The sequence below is a fragment of the Oncorhynchus kisutch genome, linkage group LG22 (assembly GCF_002021735.2).
Source record: "Oncorhynchus kisutch isolate 150728-3 linkage group LG22, Okis_V2, whole genome shotgun sequence".
Taxonomy (NCBI): domain Eukaryota; kingdom Metazoa; phylum Chordata; class Actinopteri; order Salmoniformes; family Salmonidae; genus Oncorhynchus; species Oncorhynchus kisutch.
The window spans coordinates 6,580,464-6,599,051 of NC_034195.2; positions in this window are offsets into that span (position 1 = coordinate 6,580,464).

Sequence of the window (18,588 nt, forward strand, 5' to 3'; positions counted from 1 at the left end):
AATCAGAATTCTGTTTCAACTATATAGATTTTACTCAGAGTGCAATTGTGTCTTTATGTTTATTTCCTCGGGTTGATAGTACAGCTATGGATACCAAGGATTGTGTAAAATACCAAAAACAGTACAAATCAAATCACATTTTATTTGTCACATGCGTTATAACAACAGGTGTAGACTAACAGTGAAATGTTTACTTAATTAAGGGACCCTTCCCAACAATGCAGAGACAGAAAAATAATAACACAAGGAATAAATACACAATGAGTAACAACAACTTGGCTATATACAAGGTGTACCAGTTCTGAGCCAAAGTGCAGGGTTGCGTATATGTAAACAGACCATAAATGTCTCCATTTTGGTTTTCTAGGAAAGAAATATCAGTACTTGTTGCATTTAGATCTTGTCTAAGTCATATCATCAACTGATTTCAGCCAGTGTATGGATGTGGATTTACTGCATTGTTTGTTTGGAATGTTGGCATATTGGCAGTTAATTTGAAAAATGTATAATAATAATAACAATCATCATTATATATTTACTTTGTACAGCACTTTTCTTTACAGTTTCATTTGAACTTGTTCTCAACTTGCCTACCTGGTTAAATAAAGGTAAAATTAAAAATTAAAAATTACAAAGCTCTACTGATAAAAAAGCTATAATATATATTCAATAAAAACAACATACATTTAGAATCAAGGCATGTAAAATAGTGGTAACACTCGACTTGACACCCAGCTTCATAACACGTTATGACACGGTCATAACCATGTCATAACATCTGGCATAACTTGTCAGAGCTTGTCATAATATGCTCATAACACTGTCATGACACATATATTTACACCTGTTGTGACATATATTGTTATTTTATGGCTGGTTATGACACCTATATAAGAGTGTCAAAACCGTAATTTATTCAAATGTATTTTTTCCCTGCCTAGAAGTTTCTTAAGTCCTTTGTTGTTGTTGAAATTAATTCTTTACAGTCACGTTTTGTTTTCATCATAAATAACTTTATGACACTTTCAAGAAGCATTATGACCCTCCCATGTCATTATCACGTACTTACCCTTATGTCAGTCATCAGTCAAATAGAGGGTGTCTTGTCCTGCACCTGAAATCTGCTCCTCCATTCACCTAGTTAAAGAAACAAAGCATTTGAGGTAGGTGCATGTCTGACATAAATGTGTGCACAATTACAATGATAATTTAATATGGTCAATATCAGAAAATGTTATATAACATTAACATACTGTTGACAAATAGGTTATGGTGTAATGGAATGTTTTGCTTTGTGTGGTAGGTTTTTTGGGGTTATGTAGGTGTCATAACCAGCCATAAAATAACGCAATATATGTCACAACAGGTCTAAATATATGTATCATGACAGTGTTATAACCATATTATGACCGTTATGACAAGTTATGTCAGCTGTTGTGACATATTATGACATGGTTATGGCACTGGGTGTCAAGTAAAGGGTTACCAAAATAGCAATAGTGGGCTAGGTGCTAAATCCATTTTAGATTGGGGCTAGGACTACGAAAATTACAGTCTGTAGAAGTGGATTTTAAGGCCGGTTTTAAAAGTTCAATGTGGTGGAGCGGCTCTCAGATGATCAGGAAGAGCATTCTATAGGCGAGTGGTAGAAGGCTCAGTCCCCCATAGTTTGGAGATGTGTCTTGGGGACTTGAAAGAGTAGGGAGTGGCGAGCAGAGAGTGCGGGGTGGTTTGCTGATTGAGATTAAGTCGCTGATGTAGATGGGGCTCAATCCATTCAAGGCTTTAAATACAAGCATGAGAATTTTGAAGTTGATCCTGTAGTTGACCGGTAGCCAGTGGAGCTGGGCCAGGATCGGGGTGATGTGGTCTGGCCAGGACCCTAGCAGCACTGCTCTGGATTAGTTGGAGCCTCTGTAGTGATTTGGCTGGGAGGCCCCCAAACAGGGCATTGCCGTAGTCAATCCCAGAGAAGATGAGGGTGTGGATGAGTTTCTCTGCATATGGCTGGGAGAGTGATGGTATGATGGTAAAAATTATGTTTTCAATATTTGTTTTATTTGGGCATCGAAGGACAAAGAAGGATCCAACTTGACTCCTAGGTTGGAGATTAAACAGGACAGGTGGATGGCCTGGCTGTTGATTGTAGGGCAGATGTTTCCAGCACTGATTACCTGCTTGGGTGTCACAAGAAACATAGCATTAGTCTTGCTGCTGTTCAACTAGAGGAATTATCATTCAGCCATGCCCCGATGCCCTCCAGACAGCTACTGAGTTTTGCTAGGGCAGAGATAATGTCCAGTTTGATGTTAATGTAGACATGGGTATCGTCACCATAGCAGTGGGAATGTATGTTATAATCTCTGAGGATTTGGCCCGAGAAGGAAGCATACAAGTTTAAAACAGTATAGGCCCCAGCACTGACCCCTGTGGGACACCGCATGTGACTGCAGACTCCTCTCCTCTGATCTGGACTCTACAATATTGCTTCCTGTTGGAGAGGTAGGAGGAGAACCAGTTTAGAGCTGTTCCAGAGACAGCAGTGTGCTCTCTGAGACGCAGCAGGAGGATGATGTGGTTTACGGTGTCAAAAGCAGCACTGAGATCTAAGAGGAGGTGAATGCTAGAAGATCCTGACAAAGCAGCTATTTGTAGGTTGTTGGTAACTTTAACCAGAGCTGTTTTGGTGATGTGCAAGGGCCAGAAGCCAGACTGGAAAACCAAACTTATTAGATGACAGATGCGATTGAAGCTGGTTTGCAACTACTTTCCCTTTTTTTATGAATGACAATGGATTCATTCCTCTTAAACTGCCTGACTAGCTAGCTAACAAACATACAGTGCAGATACATTCTTAAAATAAATTATTATTATTACATAATATCTTTTCACAGCACTGGCAAACCATAGTTGACCAACTCCCTATCCAAAATGGCTGACCTTTATCCCATTATAAGGAGGTTCATGTGTATTCTAGTATTCAAATTCCTAATTCTATGGGGAATCGTCTCTGCAGCTCTCCAAGGCAGAGGGCACAGGGAGGCCAGGCGAAACTGAATTAATGGGATAATTTTCACACAGTGAGGGCGGCAGTCAGGGCCGGCACTCCATCTTCTCATCGTCTCCTCCGCTCTGTGCACACTGCACTCATGCTGGCTTACGATTCATCCACACACACAGGAACAGCTTCCATTTTGAAGAAGGCAGGGCTAGTTTTTTTCTTTCTCTCGCATTCTGCCTTTTTTTCTCCTCTCTCTCTCATCATCACACCTTTCTCTCTCGCCTTTCTCTCTCCATCTCTCTCTCTCCCCCTCCTCTCTCTCTCTCTCTCTCTCTCTCACTCCCCCCTTACCTTGGTTTGAGTGCTGAACAGCAGACTACACAGTAAGGGAACAGAGATCGGAGGCTTCAAGCCGCGCTGACTGTCAGGCACACAGGGCTGCAGCACAAAATTAACTGGCTGTATCAGGAACACACATTTCCCTTGCTTACAGTTGTAAATCAGTCATTAGGATGACAGATCTATGAGCTTGATTCAAGACCACAACGGCTCAGATGCTTGAATGTGACACATTGTACCTGGTGGGGAGAACAGGATCAGATAAATCAACAAGCTTATTAAAGAAGAGCAGCCCTCGGATCACCTGTGTGGGAGTGTGTGTGTGTGTGTGTGTGTGGGAGAATGTGTGTGTGTGTGTGTGTGTGCAAGTAGAACAAACATGTTGACTCACCCTACTTGTAGAGAAATGTCAATGACATGCCCCTCTCTTTCATGTTGCCGAAACGGTCTGTGACTCTGTCATATAGTACACGCTTTTACTTTTTGTTGTCCTAGGCTACCTAGGCTACCTGTACGCAAGCCTAACTTCCTTTCATGGGCAACGATGTGCCGGACCAACTACTTAACATTAACCTAGTACATCTAGGTGCACAATGTATGAATTTATGGTTGGATCAGAATCGCTGTTATAATCATTGGCCAGTATGGAGAATTAAGTAAAACCACAGGTCCGAATCCCTATCTCCATCATTGGTTAATTTAGGAAAGGGCCAATTTTAGCTAGCTAGCCATCCCCCAGAGGACAAAGCGAAAAAAATATATTTTTCTGTAAATTATGTTATTTATGTGATTGGTGTGAAGCCAAATCCAAACTGGCTTCCTTGACACTTTTTTGTTGTTGCACCAGGACCATTCACAGTTGAGTTCACTCAGTTTAGCTCAACGCAGATTGTCTATTATGTATTTATTTGTCATCAAGGGAGGCGAAATAAATTGCGCCTCGTGCGAATTGAAGGAAAATTATGAAACATAAAGAGACAAAATATATATTGTTATATGTTTTAAATTTTTTTCTTAGTACATTTTGTTTTGTGAAGATTGGCTTCCCTTGGCATATATGTATCACGTTTATGTAAGACGCAGATACAGACGGTGTCGAAGTAACAACCACCTGGGCAGGCAGGAGTCAGTAATCCAGAAGGGTGTAAAGGGTCCTGAACGGCAGGCAGTCTCAGGGCAGAGAAGGATCAATAATCCAGAAGGGTGTAAAGGGTCCTGAACGGCAGGCAGTCTCAGGGCAGAGAAGGATCAATAATCCAGAAGGGTGTAAAGGGTCCTGAACGGCAGGCAGTCTCAGGGCAGAGAAGGATCAATAATCCAGAAGGGTGTAAAGGGTCCTGAACGGCAGGCAGTCTCAGGGCAGAGAAGGATCAGTAATCCAGAAGGGTGTGAAGGGTCCTGAACGGCAGGCAGTCTCAGGGCAGAGAAGGATCAATAATCCAGAAGGGTGTAAAGCGTCCTGAACGGCAGGCAGTCTCAGGGCAGAGAAGGATCAGTAATCCAGAATGGCGGGGTAAGGTTCAAAACAGCAGGCAGTCTCAGGGTCAGTGCAGGCTGAACGGTCAAAACCGGGGAGGACTGGAAAACAGGACCAGGAAAACAGGCAGGAGCAGGGAAACAAATGTCGGTAGGTTTTATGATCAAAACGTAAACGTAAACGTGGCAACAGACAAACAAAGAACACAGGTATGGTGTGACAATAGGAGTCACACACCACTGAAGGTTTCGGTAACAGTTTTCTCCATGAAGTTAAACTCAGATGTCTCAGAATTCACAAAGTCAAATGCAGACGGCGCATCTCGCCCACTTGACACTTCAAAGTAGCCCAAGGAATGTTCCTGAATAAAGCCCTGGTCATCCACATACATGATGTCTGTGGTTTCATCCATTTGCCATGCAGAAACATTTGCTGCGTCAACCTCTCTTTTAATCTCATTTTTAATGGATGATGGAATGGACGCTATCAAATCATTCTGAATTGATTTCGGCACCCCCTGAGAAGACAGTAGAAACATCCATAAGTAAAGCATCGTAACGTGCAATTACCTCTGCAAGCTCCTGTAGTCGACCTAGTTAATTTTAAACAATGAGCCATTGTTAACAATTACAATTCTCAGGACGAAGCAACGTGCCCCCAGTAAAAGCTCTTACATGCCCCAAAATGCAGTTTCCCTATTTTTTCTTACCTTTTCGTTGTGTTGTGCAGTTTGAATAAGCAGACTGTTCGTCCATTATATGATCGATGTTGGCTTTTACCCAGAAGTTTGTGCAATGAACGGTTTTCTTCAACAAAACATTCACTATGTTGTTGTTAGCATTAGCTAGCAGTGTTGACAATTTAGCAACTTTGTTGCTATATTTAGCTATACTTAACAAAAATATAAATGAGCTGAAATAAATGTTCCAGATGCACAAAAAGCCTCTCTCAAATGTTGTGCACAAATTAGTTTACATCCCTCTCAGTGAGCATTTCTCCTTTGCAAAGATCATACATCCACCTGACAGGTGTGGCATATCAAGAAGCTGATTAAACAGCATGATCATTACCACTCTAAAATGTGCAGTTTTGTTACACAACACAATGTGACAGATGTCTCAAGTTTTGAGGGAGCGTGCAATTGGCATGCTGACTACAGGAATGTCCACCAGAGCTGTTGCCAGATAATTTAAAATGAATTTCTCCACCATAAGCCACAACCAATGTCATTTTAGAAAAGGGGGTCAGTACGTCCAACTGGGTTCACAACCGCAGACCACGTGTGATCACGCCAGCCCCTCATGAGGCCCATTATTGTGCCAGTCATCCGCCACCATCACCTCATGCTTCAGCATGATAATGCACAGCCCCATGTCGCATGTTGCCCCATGTACACCTGGATGCTGAAAATGTCCCAGGTATTCCATAGGCTGCATACTCACCAGACATGTCACCCATTGAGCATGTTTGGGATGCTCTGGACTGACGTGTACGACAGTGTGTTCCAGTTCCCGCCAATATCCAACAACTTCATACAGCCATGGAAGAGGAATTGGACAACATTCCACAGGCCACAATCAACAGCCTGATCAACTTAAAAACTTTATCAACCTTAAAAACTGTAAAACTGTTCTCTCCGCCCCATGGGAAAAGTGGTAGAATTGCAGGAAATTTGCTTTGAAACTTTAGTTTTTCTCTCAGTCCCATGACAACATGTGTAAAATTGCAGGAAACTTTAAAACAGAAAAATGATGTCTCTGAGGCCTAGAGGGCCTCTAAATCTGTGTCGTTGGCCACGCCTACTACCATCCCAGGGGAAACACTGTTCTGAGTATCTTGGTTAGCTCTTTTCATCTCCTTTTCAATTCCCTCTTACCTATTCTACCCCATTCATTTAATCTAGCCTATAGGCGTAGTCTTGGAATTATTGGCCTACCTACAAAAAGACACAACCACCCAAGATAGCTCTCAGTGATTTATTAGACATTATAAATCCCAATGGTCTCTACAGGTGTATGACTGTAATGACACTTTTGAAACGCAGTATAATTTGTCCAACATGCCAGTATTTCTTTGGAAGGGAGGGAAGTGCCAGATCATTGCATATCATGTGCTTGCCTCCCTGGGGATATGCCATCTCTTGTCAAGAGTTGATCAGTGTTCATGAAATTGTCAGTCATAAAACAACTAGAGGAAATAGTTATCAGACCCCAAATTCTGCAAAGCATTCGAATATACGTATTCTAGGCCCAAGAGCAGCCCAGATAGTATAGATGACATTTACTGTATAATGGTGCACTATACAAGTCGATAGATTAACCTTTCACTCTCATGGAATTTGGAAGGCGTTCCAATATTCAAGTCCTCTCCTTTTCACATATTGCCCCTACAAGTCACAGTTAATGAACTGCCCCCGAACTTAAGAACGAAGCACATCCGTCTTGTGGGGCTGTGGTTTGGGCCAAAAAGCCCAAAAATGAATTATTTCCTTCAGCCCTTTGTGAATTGGTGTGTTTCACTTGAGGGGGAGGGCTTGACATGCCAGTTGAGAGGGACACCCACAAATGTACACGTGTACAGTTTACTATCTATTTGCAATTGCCCTGCTCGCTGCCAAGTACAGAATATCAAACAATTCAATGGTGACCATGGGTGCAACTGGTGCTATCACAAAGGAGAAGTGGTAGAAAAGGGTAATGGATTCAGTAGAGTGTATCTGCTTGAGAGCAAGCCAGAGCCACGCACAGACACTAAACACCACGGAGAGGTTGCCTTGGTGGTGGAGTCAGGGAATATCATACATGGTGTTAAGGATGCGTCTTCTTTAATGTTGCAAGGTTTGCTTTTGATGACATGCACGGCATCTTACTTGGTCCAAATATCACCCTTTGAGTCCTGGTACATTGGAAGAGAAATAGAGTGCACGAAAAAAAGATTGCTTGCCACAAAACCACCTGTAAATATGACAAGACCAATTAATTTACTCAAATATTGGAAAGCCACAGAGTTCCCGACACTTCCTGCTGTTCTATAGCCTCTCTGTTTAAATGGGATTTTACCCAGGCAGTACTTACACCATTTGCTGCTACTGGTGCAGGGTACCTATTGTCTACTGAATGACACGGTTAGCTCTCATGACATTGATATGGCTTAGATGTTCTTTCAAGAATGTGTTATTAGGTTTGAACAATTGTATGCGAAATGTCATGTCAGCCACAACGTCCACATACTTTTGCATGTACCTACATTTGTCCGAAACTGGGGATCTGTTCAAAGTGCATTCATCTTTGAAAGTAGTTATTGAAGACTCGGTAAACTCTTCCATGGCACTCAAGGGTTTACCAGGACAAATAGTGGAAATGTTCACTATCTACCAACACATCCCGAGACAACTCACTATTACATTCAGCACAGAATGAAACCAAAATATAGCAAAAGGTTTGTTGAAGAAATGTTAAGGGGCTACAAACTAGCTAACGAATGTGAAAAAAAGAAGAGTGTATTTTTAATAGGGTATCCTGTTGCATGGAACCCTACATCAAGGGAGGCTTTTCTCCTTGGAAAGTCAGACATTACTTACAAAGAACCATGTCAATTTCACCATAGAGTGATCATCCCAAAACAGGAAGTACCTTATCGAAACGAGTAAACCATGTAGTGGTCACACAACATGAGTCAGTGAGGATGGTCAGGTCTTTTGTTGACGTTGGCAGTGAAGTCTGCTATAGACCCAGTGATGACAACAAGATGCACAATAAGAGACCTAGAGACAGGAGGCACTGCCTCTGGGATTCTTAATGAGATTGGCATTTCAAATGAGGTTCAGTTAATCAAACGCACAGACAACCGTACCACCTGTGTTTACCTGAAAGACATCCCAGGTGTACAAGGGAACTACATATGTTTACAGCCCAACAAGTGGGAGGTAGACTGAGAAAAGGTTGAACAGTTGACTTAGTCATTTATTGCATTTCTCACATCTGCTGAGTTTAACTATCTGATAATGAACTATATTTAAAAATGTTCTTTTCTCTGTTGTCACAACATACTATATCTCAAATCCTGCAGTTAGCTTGAAATTTCCATATCCTGCAGGAATATCAAAATCCTGCAGGTTTTGGTCCTGCAGGATTCCTGCAGGAATGTACTTGGTCCTGCAGGCATTGCCATATCCTGTACGCAGTGGTGTAAAGTACTTAAGTAAAAACACTTGAAAGTACTACTTAAGAAGTTTTGGGGGGTATCTGTACTTTACTTTACTATTTATAATTTGGACAACTTTTACTTCACTACATTCCTAAAGAATATAATGTACTTTTTACTCCATACATTTTCCCTGACACCCAAAAGTACTCGTTACATTTTGAATGCTTAGCAGGACAGGAAAATGGTCCAATTCACTCGCTTATCAAGAGAACATCCCTGGTCATCCCTACCGCCTCTGATCTGGTGGACTTGTTAAACACACATGCTTCATTTGTAAATTATGTCTGAGCGTTGGAGTGTGCCCCTGGCTTTCCGAAAGAAAATGGGGGGGAAAATAGCACCATCTTTTTTGCTTAATATAAGGAATTTGAAATTATTTGTACTTTTACTTTTGATACTTAAGTATATTTAAAACCAACATTTTTTAGACATTTACGCAAGTAATATTTTACTGGTTGACTTTCACTTTTACTTGAGTCATTTGATATTATAAGGTATCTTTACTTTTATTCAAGTATGACAGTTTTACTCAAGTTATTTGTCCACCACTGCCTGTATGAATATCATAATCCTGCAGGATTCCTGCAGAAATGTACTTGGTTGTGATTTTCAAAATATCTGCAGGACAAGTCGTACTCCTGCAGAAGTCCTGTAAGAGCATCAATGACCTTTCCTTCAGGATTTTGTCAATCTTACTGGATTATTGCAGGACACCTGCACAATTCCTTGTCATGATGTGGCCCTTTCTGGGTGTAGATCATGGTCCCCCCCCCCCCCACTCCCCTGCTAATTAGTGAAACGTCACCCATTAAAGGAATGATCTCTGACCTCAGCAGCGATACCAACCCTAACTATGCCATTAGCGGAAAAACTGTAGAAATTGCGACAAACACTCTTCAAAATCAACCATCAGGCCTTGTAAGGGTTCTCTCCAGTTTATCCCTGATGTCTTGCCATCCAAGATTGGCATCGGTCCAATATCGCATTGCACAGCTGAAGCACGAGCGGGACACGGTAGACATAAAGGGACAGGTGGAGAGAACAGGGGAAAATTCTGCTAGCTGTGGAACTGTGTGTGAAAACTGAACAATTAAATGTCATAGCAAAAACTTATGACGACGAACAAGCACAAACTTCAACAAAATCATCTTCTACAGGAACAAAATCGCATTCTAAGGCCAAAACTAAATACGATGATGTCAACGCCAAACTAGATCAATCGGAAGAGTTATCTACAAACAGTAGCGCTCAACTTTATAACACGCATGCAGTTTAGTTGAACGTTACTCACAGTAACAATGTTCTACTCAACATGCTGCAGAACAAAGACGATCAGTTAAGGAACACAATGACTAAGTTGGATGACAGGTCAGCAGAGCTCCTTGAAGTAAAGTACATTGAACGATGCAACACTACACTTCGAGGTTTCACTCAGACTACCTCGCCTCTCACATTGAGAGTCATGCTGAAACTACACTTCCAGGACATATCACCCGTTTACCATTTGTATGTTACCAGCCTCGAATCTGAACCCCTGCTACTCGGAGCAGACTTAATGGATCGGTTACTCCCGCTGATAGATTGGAAAACCAACCATGTATAGTCACAGGTCACTGTGCCTTCTCCACTGGCCACAGTGCCTTCTCCACTGACCACACTGTCTTCCCCTAACGCTAGCTGCAAAGCAAACATTCACGAGGGATATCTGTTTTTCCTTGGGAAAAAGACGTTTCGAAACCTCTTGGTGCAGAATCCGATCCAAGGAGATATTACAATATCTCGACACATTCTATCAGCAAACCTGATTGACCATTCTTTTAATGATTTCGAGCCAGCAGTCTCTGTGAATGAGCAACTTCCCTCCTCCTTGAAGTCGTGCAATACTGTAGTTGAGATGAACTTATCTTGCCCTTCGGACACTTCTGCAGCACTGCAGCCGTTTCAACAATGCGCAGAGTGTACTCTGCTTCCAATGATACATCTTCCTCTTTGTGGGGAACTGTCACCCCTTACAATGACACTAAGGGTGTCAGTCCCACAACTGACCCGATGACTCCCACTGGTGAAACACTTTACGATATCACAGACAGATATCCTCGTCTCAGTTCGCAGGTACCGAAGAGGTTGTCACACGCAGAGTGGACACTGTGGTGACTGACAGGCCTCGACAGCCACTGAGCGTTTTGAAGCACCAACACCAGGAGATTTGGTTAAAAGGTTGCAGCCATTCTCATAATGCGGTGGCTAACAACTCGTACATAGGGTCCGACCTTTTTGTTTGTGCCTCGGATACCAACATCAACCGCTGGTGGGGGGGTCCCGAGCCACAAAAGGGGGGAATAGTAGCCCAGACCCATGATGAGCCTCATCGAGGCCGGTGGGGGGGTCGAGACTACATGCAACACCGTACGAGGCCGCCAGAGCAGAAAACAAATCCAGTTGTAAACTCCCCTATGAGAACAGAGTGAGGAGCAGACAGGCCCCTAGACGGGGATAATCTTAGGACACATCGAAGACATTACTGAGGTGTACCACACTGGTCGTAAAGGAAGTCCAGTGGACTTCCACCTCAAACAAATGGCAAAAAATAGTCATGCCTTGCCATGTGTAGTTTTAACTACAATACAACTAGTAAAGTGCTCTTGTCATATGTTCCGGTGTGTATGTATATATATGCATATATATATATATATATAATATTTTAGAATAAATAGGTAGGACAACTGGTCCCCTTGAGTACCAGTACCAATGCCAGCACAGTCAGTCCAGCAACAGTCAGTAAGCGGATTCGATACCTCACAAGTCAAATCGCTATTGATAATAGAGACAGAGGAGTTAGTAGTCACTCAGATTTCAACACGTGTAGGGGAATCTCCAGAGCACTCTTCTGATGGTCAACACACATGCTGCTAATAAATAGAACCCTCCATTCAGGAGGAAAGTTAATAGAAGTCATGAACCATGATTACACCGCGTATGACTGGTTCAGTGCTTAGAGAGTACTTCCGTCGTGAGGTTAGCTCCTCCGTGGATAGCATAGCTATGAAATATACTCCTTCATACCTATAAACGCTACAATGGTGTAAGACACAGTGACGTGTAGTTAAACTACTGCAGGTCCCCTTAATACGTCTTGAGGTCGACATCAAGTCTTACTGACCTCCAGTCATCGACCTGGAAATGATCTGATGACATCAGACTCATTCTAAACAAGTTGTAACCTACCAGAATACTTGGTTCTTTCCCTTGGCATGTGCGCTTATGTAAGCATAAGCACACACGTACAATGAAACATTTATGAGGATTTATGCTTGGATCACTTAGGGGTCTGAACAAAATACCAGCCTTAGTAAAGTGGAACATTTACTCTTAGGCCTTTTTGACTCTACTGGTACAGTACTCACCAGTTTCTCCACAGAGGTCCATAGGTCATCCCTGTAGACTTCCCGAAGCTGGTGCCTTGCAGCTGTAGACTTATCATGTAGTTATCAACTTAGGATAGTGCCCGAAGCAACACACTGCAATATTCAACTGCCTGCTACTCATCCCCAGAAGATAATATTAGCATATTACTATATTTGGATAGAAAACACTCTGAAGTTTCTAAAACTGTTTGAATCATATCTGTGAGTATAACATAACTTATTTAGCAGGCGAAACCCCGAGGTCACTCTCTTTTCAATGGGATTTCATTGAGAATCCAGATTTCTAAGGGACCTTCTTGCAGTTCCTACCGCTTCCACTGGATGTTACCAGTCTTTAGAAATTGGTTGAGGTTTTTCCTTTGTGTGATGAAGAAGTACGGCCATCTTGAACGAGGGTCACTTGAAGTATACTGTTAGATAGAGGCGCGTAACCAGAAAGCTAGCTAGTTTGTTTGCCTCCAGAATTGAACACAGATCATCCCGTCTTCAATTTTATCGATTATTTACGTAAAAAAATACCTAAAGTTGTATTACAAAAGTAGTTTGAAATGTTTTGGCAAAGTTTACAGGACATTTTTGAGATATTTTGTAGTCACGTTGCGCAAGTTGGAACCGGTGTTATTTCTGGATCAAACGCGCCAAATAAATGGGCATTTTGGATATATAGCCACGGAATTAATCGAACAAAAGGACCATTTGTGATGTTTATGGGACATATTGGAGTGCCAACAAAAGAAGCTTGTCAAGGTAAGGCATGAATTATATTTTTATTTCTGCGTTTTGTGTCGCGTCTGCAAGGTTGAAATATGCTTTCTCTCTTTGTTTATGGAGGTGCTACCCTCAGATAATAGCATCGAAAAGCCTTTTTAAAATCTGTTGGCTGGATTCACAACAATAGCTGTAATTTTGTGTCTTACATGTGTGATTTCATGAAAGTTGGATTTTTTTAGTAATTTATTTGAATTTGGCGCTCTGTATTTTCACTGGCTTTTGGCCAGGTGCATCCCACATATCCCAGAGAGGTTTTAAGAGTGGATTCGGGAGATAGCCGCTCTATATAAACTAATGCTTCTGTGGTTCCCCAGGTTATTAATGGTTTAATTGTTGCATGGTTTAATTCAATCACGTAATCAATTAAACATTAGGTAATCAATTTTAAAATAGCATGTCATCTCATTTAACCATAGCAGAGACAAAACATCCTTCACAAAGGGTAAAATTCCTGCAGGATTACTGTAGGATTTTTTTGTAAGGGTATAGAAAACACTATATCAAGCTACTACATGTAAATGAATAAGGGAGTTCCAGATCGTTTTTTATAAGCCCTAATAAAATGTATAAAATTAACAAAGAAATATCTGCTACGTGTTGGAGGCAGTGTGGACAAATAGGTATACCCCCTTTTTCTCCCCAATTTTCGATCTTGTCTCATCTCTGCAACTCCCCATCGGGCTCATGAGAGGGTCAAAGGTGGAATCATGCATCCTCCGAAACATGACCCGCCTAACTGCCCGCCAGCTTAACCCAGAAGCCAGTTTCACCAATGTGTCGGAGGAAACACCGTTCAACTGGAGAACGGGGTCAGCCCGCAGGCACCCAGCCTGCCACAAGGAATGGCTAGAGCATGATGAGCCAAGTAAAGCCGCACCGGCCAAACTCTCCCCTAACCTGGATGACGCTGGGCCAATTGTGCACCGTCCTATGGGACTCCCAGCCACGGCTGGTTGTGGCACAGCCCGGGAAGGAACCCGGGTCTGTAGTAACGCCTCTAGCACTGCAATGCTAGTAGTAGTAACTGCAATGCTGTAGTAACGCCACTTCGACTGCTGTGACACTTTTTGGTCTGAAATTCTACATGTTATACATGACATCACAGGTATTATTATTCAACCAGAACCATGTCATCTCCTTATAAGTATTGTTCTTGTGGATACACTCCAATCCTCTCCACTGAAATGAATAGGTTATCTTCCAGCAGCAGCAAGGAAATGTGTAACAAATTGCCAGAAAAATTAACATACACCCTCAAAAGATATATGGTTAGGTCTATGCGGGGAGTTTGTTGATGTGGAGAGAATTATATCAATCTTGCAACATAGACGGCATAGGTATGAATATGTCTGGTCAGAGTTCCTGACATATCATACTATAGTCTTATTCTGTAACTTCTGGGTTTTGGTTTCTGTTATTTTTTTTATGTGGCCTTATCCATAGTATGTTTGCTCTATACCGTCAAAATATGCCCTTATCATGAGAATTGGGCAGGTGCAGATTATTATTTTTGACCCGTGCTACAGATAGCTCTATCAGTCCACAAATACAGGACTAGTAAAGGCCCAGTGCATTACTCTAGTGAAGAAAATTCTTATGTTTTACCCTCAGCATCCCTACTTCAGCTATGTCTGCAACAGGGTCCTGGACTTCCTGACGGGACGCCTCCAGGTGGTGAGGGTAGGCAACAACACATTCACCACACTGACCCTCAACATGGGGCCCCCTCAAGGGTGTGTGCTTAGTCCCCTCCTGTACTCGCTATTCACGATGACTGCGTGGCCGTGCATGACTCCAACATCATCATTAAGTTTGCCGACGACATGGTGGGAGGCCTGATTACCGACGACGATTAGACAGCCTATAGGGAGGAAGTCAGTTACCTGGCAGTGTGGTGCCAGGACAACAATCTCCCCTTCAATGTCAGCAAGACAAAGGAGCTGATCGTGGACTACAGGAAACGGAGGGCCGAGCACACCCCCAATCACATAGCCAGCGGTGTAGTGAAGTATCAACATCAGTTAGGATCTATCATGGTCCAAATATACCAACACAGTTGTTAAGAGAGCAAGACAACGCCTCTTTCCCTTCAGGGGGCTGAAAAGATTTGGCATGGGCCCTCAATCAGTTGGTCAAATATGGCAACTGCTTGGCATCCGACCGCAAGCCACTACAGAGGGAAGTGCATCCCAGTACATCACTGTCAAAGACTCCAGCCACCCAAGACTGTTCTTTCTGCTGCTGCACGGCAAGCGGTACTGATGCACCAAATCTGGAACCAACAGGACCCTGAACAGCTTCTACCCCCAAGCCATTAGAGTGCTAAAGGGCTAGTTAAATAGTTCACCAAATAGCTACCCGAACTCTCTGCATTGACCCTTTTTGACTCATTACATAAATTGCTGCTACTGTTGACTACCTGTCACATTAATCCTTGTTATATATGTACATATATACCTAAATTACCTTGTACCCCTGCACATTGGCTCGGTACTGGTACCCCTTGTATGTAGCCAAGTTATTGTTTCTAATTGTGTATCTATTATCACTTACTACGTGTTTAACTTTTCTAATATTTCTATATTTTCTTTCTCTTTGCATTGTTGGGAAGGGCCCATAAAGAAAGCAGACCACACCTGTTGTTTACGAAGCATGTGACAAACACAGTTTGATTTGATATCCCTTATTGGGACAGTGGTTACGGTGTTGGTCATTAGTGCTGGTGGCCTGGGTTCAACACAGGCTAAGGGAGTTACCCTACTCTCACACAGTGGATCAGTGGTTATCCAATCAGGGCCTTGATTGGGTCGGCAAGAGTTGTAATGATTTTTTTTTTAACACAAATGTTCTTGCAGCGTTCCCATGAAAACGTGTCTAGAAAATGTATACCTTATATTTTGAGAACATGGCAACCATGTTCTGTGTATGTTTGGTGGGACGTTGATGGAATATTCTCCTAAACCCACAGAAAACTGAACACATGAATGTTCTTGCAACGTTCTTATTTATGGTGCCTAGAATATTAATATCTTATATTCTGAGAACATGGTAACCACATTCTGGGTAAATACTATTTGACCATAAGGGAATGGTCTCTTGGAAACATTCCTTGCACATCATAGGAACATTCTTTTGGAAACGCTAGTTAATGACCTAATGAGACTCTTAAGTCTCTTAAGAATTGGCCCCTTTCAATTTTTGCCTAAAATGACATACCCAAATCTAACTTCCTGTAGCTCAGGCCCTGAAGCAAGGATATGCATATTCTTGGTACAATTTGAAAGGAAACACTTTGAACTTTGTGGAAATGTTAAATGAATGTAGGAGAATATTATATATGGTGAAAAATAATACGAAGAAAAAAAAAAAAAATTATATTGTTTTTGTACCATAATCTTTGAAAGGCCACAATGTATTATGCCAGCCCAGGTGCAATTTAGATTCTGGCCAATAGATGGCAGCAGTATGTGTGCAAAGTGTTTGACTGTTCCAAGGAACCATTGCATTTCTGTTCAAAATGTTGTATCAAGACTGCCCAAATGTGCCTAATTTGTTTATTAATAACTTGCCTTGTTCAAAACTGTGCACTCTTCTCAAACAATAGCATAGCATTCTTTCACTGTAATAGCTACTGTAAATTGGACAGTGCAGTTAGATTAAAAATTTCTGCCAATATCAGATATGTCTATGTCCTGGGAAATTTTCTTGTTACTTACAACCTCATAATAACCGCATTAGCCTACATTAGCTCAACCGTCCCACAGGGAAACCACAAATCCTGAAGAGGTTTTAAGGGAACATTCTCTAAACGTTTGTAGTTAGCTGGGAACTCTCTCCTGATAAGAAATTAAGCCATGTCTCATGTTCCCGCTCATCCCCTGGCACATTGAATGTTTCCTCTCAAAGCACTGTGAGTAGGCCTGTTAATTTTCTCTCATTACTGTATGTAGAGTCCATAGAATTATGAATTAGAATACTAGATGGGACATTCACCTTTTTATGATGGAATAAAGGTCAGCCATTTTGGTCAGGGAGTTGGTCGACCATGGTTTGCCAGTGCTGTGATAAGATCAAATCAAATAATGAATTTGAAGAATTTATCTGCACTAATTTAATAGGATCTCTATGGCAGAGTCAATTTGGACTAACTCATTCTCAGCTCTTTTGTGTAACTGTGTAATTGTTTTTGTCTTCCCAGTCAAATCCTGTCCTGCCATCAGTGGAAGAGTTGAGCTCTTCTCCAACACATCCACCATGATGATTCTGTCCTGCACTGAAGCCTCTGAACACCTCAACCTCTTTCCTGCACTGAAGTCAAGCCTCTGAACACCTCAACTCATGCCTTATACCTTCATTCAATCGCTGCTGTGATCCCTTCTCAACACCATGCAAGTAGCCTTCCCCATAATATTTTACTATAAATGTCTTTATTAAATGTTTTAGGTTAAAATGATTTGTCTCTGATGATTTCTGAAACGCTTTGTCGTCTCTGTGCGGTCCGGACCTATAACGTAGGGTCGCCCAGTCACCAGCCTCCACGTGTCTGTATGTGTGTGTGTGTGTGCAGCCGCGGATTGGCTATCTGGCAATTCTGGCAAATGCCAGATGGGCTGGACCATTTTTTTAGTTGGGTGGGTTGGTCGAAATTGACACACACGTAATAATCCTCTAACCTTCATTTTTACAGTTGACATAGCCGCTGAAGTGAGGGCAGATCTTGCCAGTTTTAATGCCAGCAGAAAAGCCTTATTAATGAGCAGGCTGTCCAAGGTCTACCCATGCCTCAGCGTTAGTGTTAGTGCTCACTCAGTGTGTGTTAGAGGCTAATGGCGGGGGCAGCACACTGTTATTAGAGAGACACCAACCAACAGCTGCAGGAAAGGGAGAACCAGTGCATATTACAGCAAACGTGTCATGCTATTTGTCACACAGCAGCGCAGAGATAACCTCTCTCCTTCTGTAAGGTGGGAGGAAAAGCAGGAAGGAGGAGGGATGATACTCGCTCTTCCCACTCCACAGAGGCATTCTGAGCTGGTTATTCGGGCAACAAGGATATGATCATGTTGCCTTTAAAATGACAGAGGGAATCATCTTGTCGGCTCTGCGAGGCAGTGGGCACAGGGAAGCCAGGGGAAACTGAATTAATGGGATCATTTTCACATAGTGAGGCCTGCAGTCAGGGTCGACACTCCATTTTCTCATCGCCTCCTCCGCTCTGTGCACACTGCACTCACACTGGGTTACGATTCGTCCACACACAGGAACAGCTTCCATTTTGAAGCAGGCAGGACTCGTTTTTTTTCTTTCTCTCTCGTTCTGCCTTTCTGTCTGCTCTCTCTCATTCAAATGCTAAGCTATATCTGTCTGCT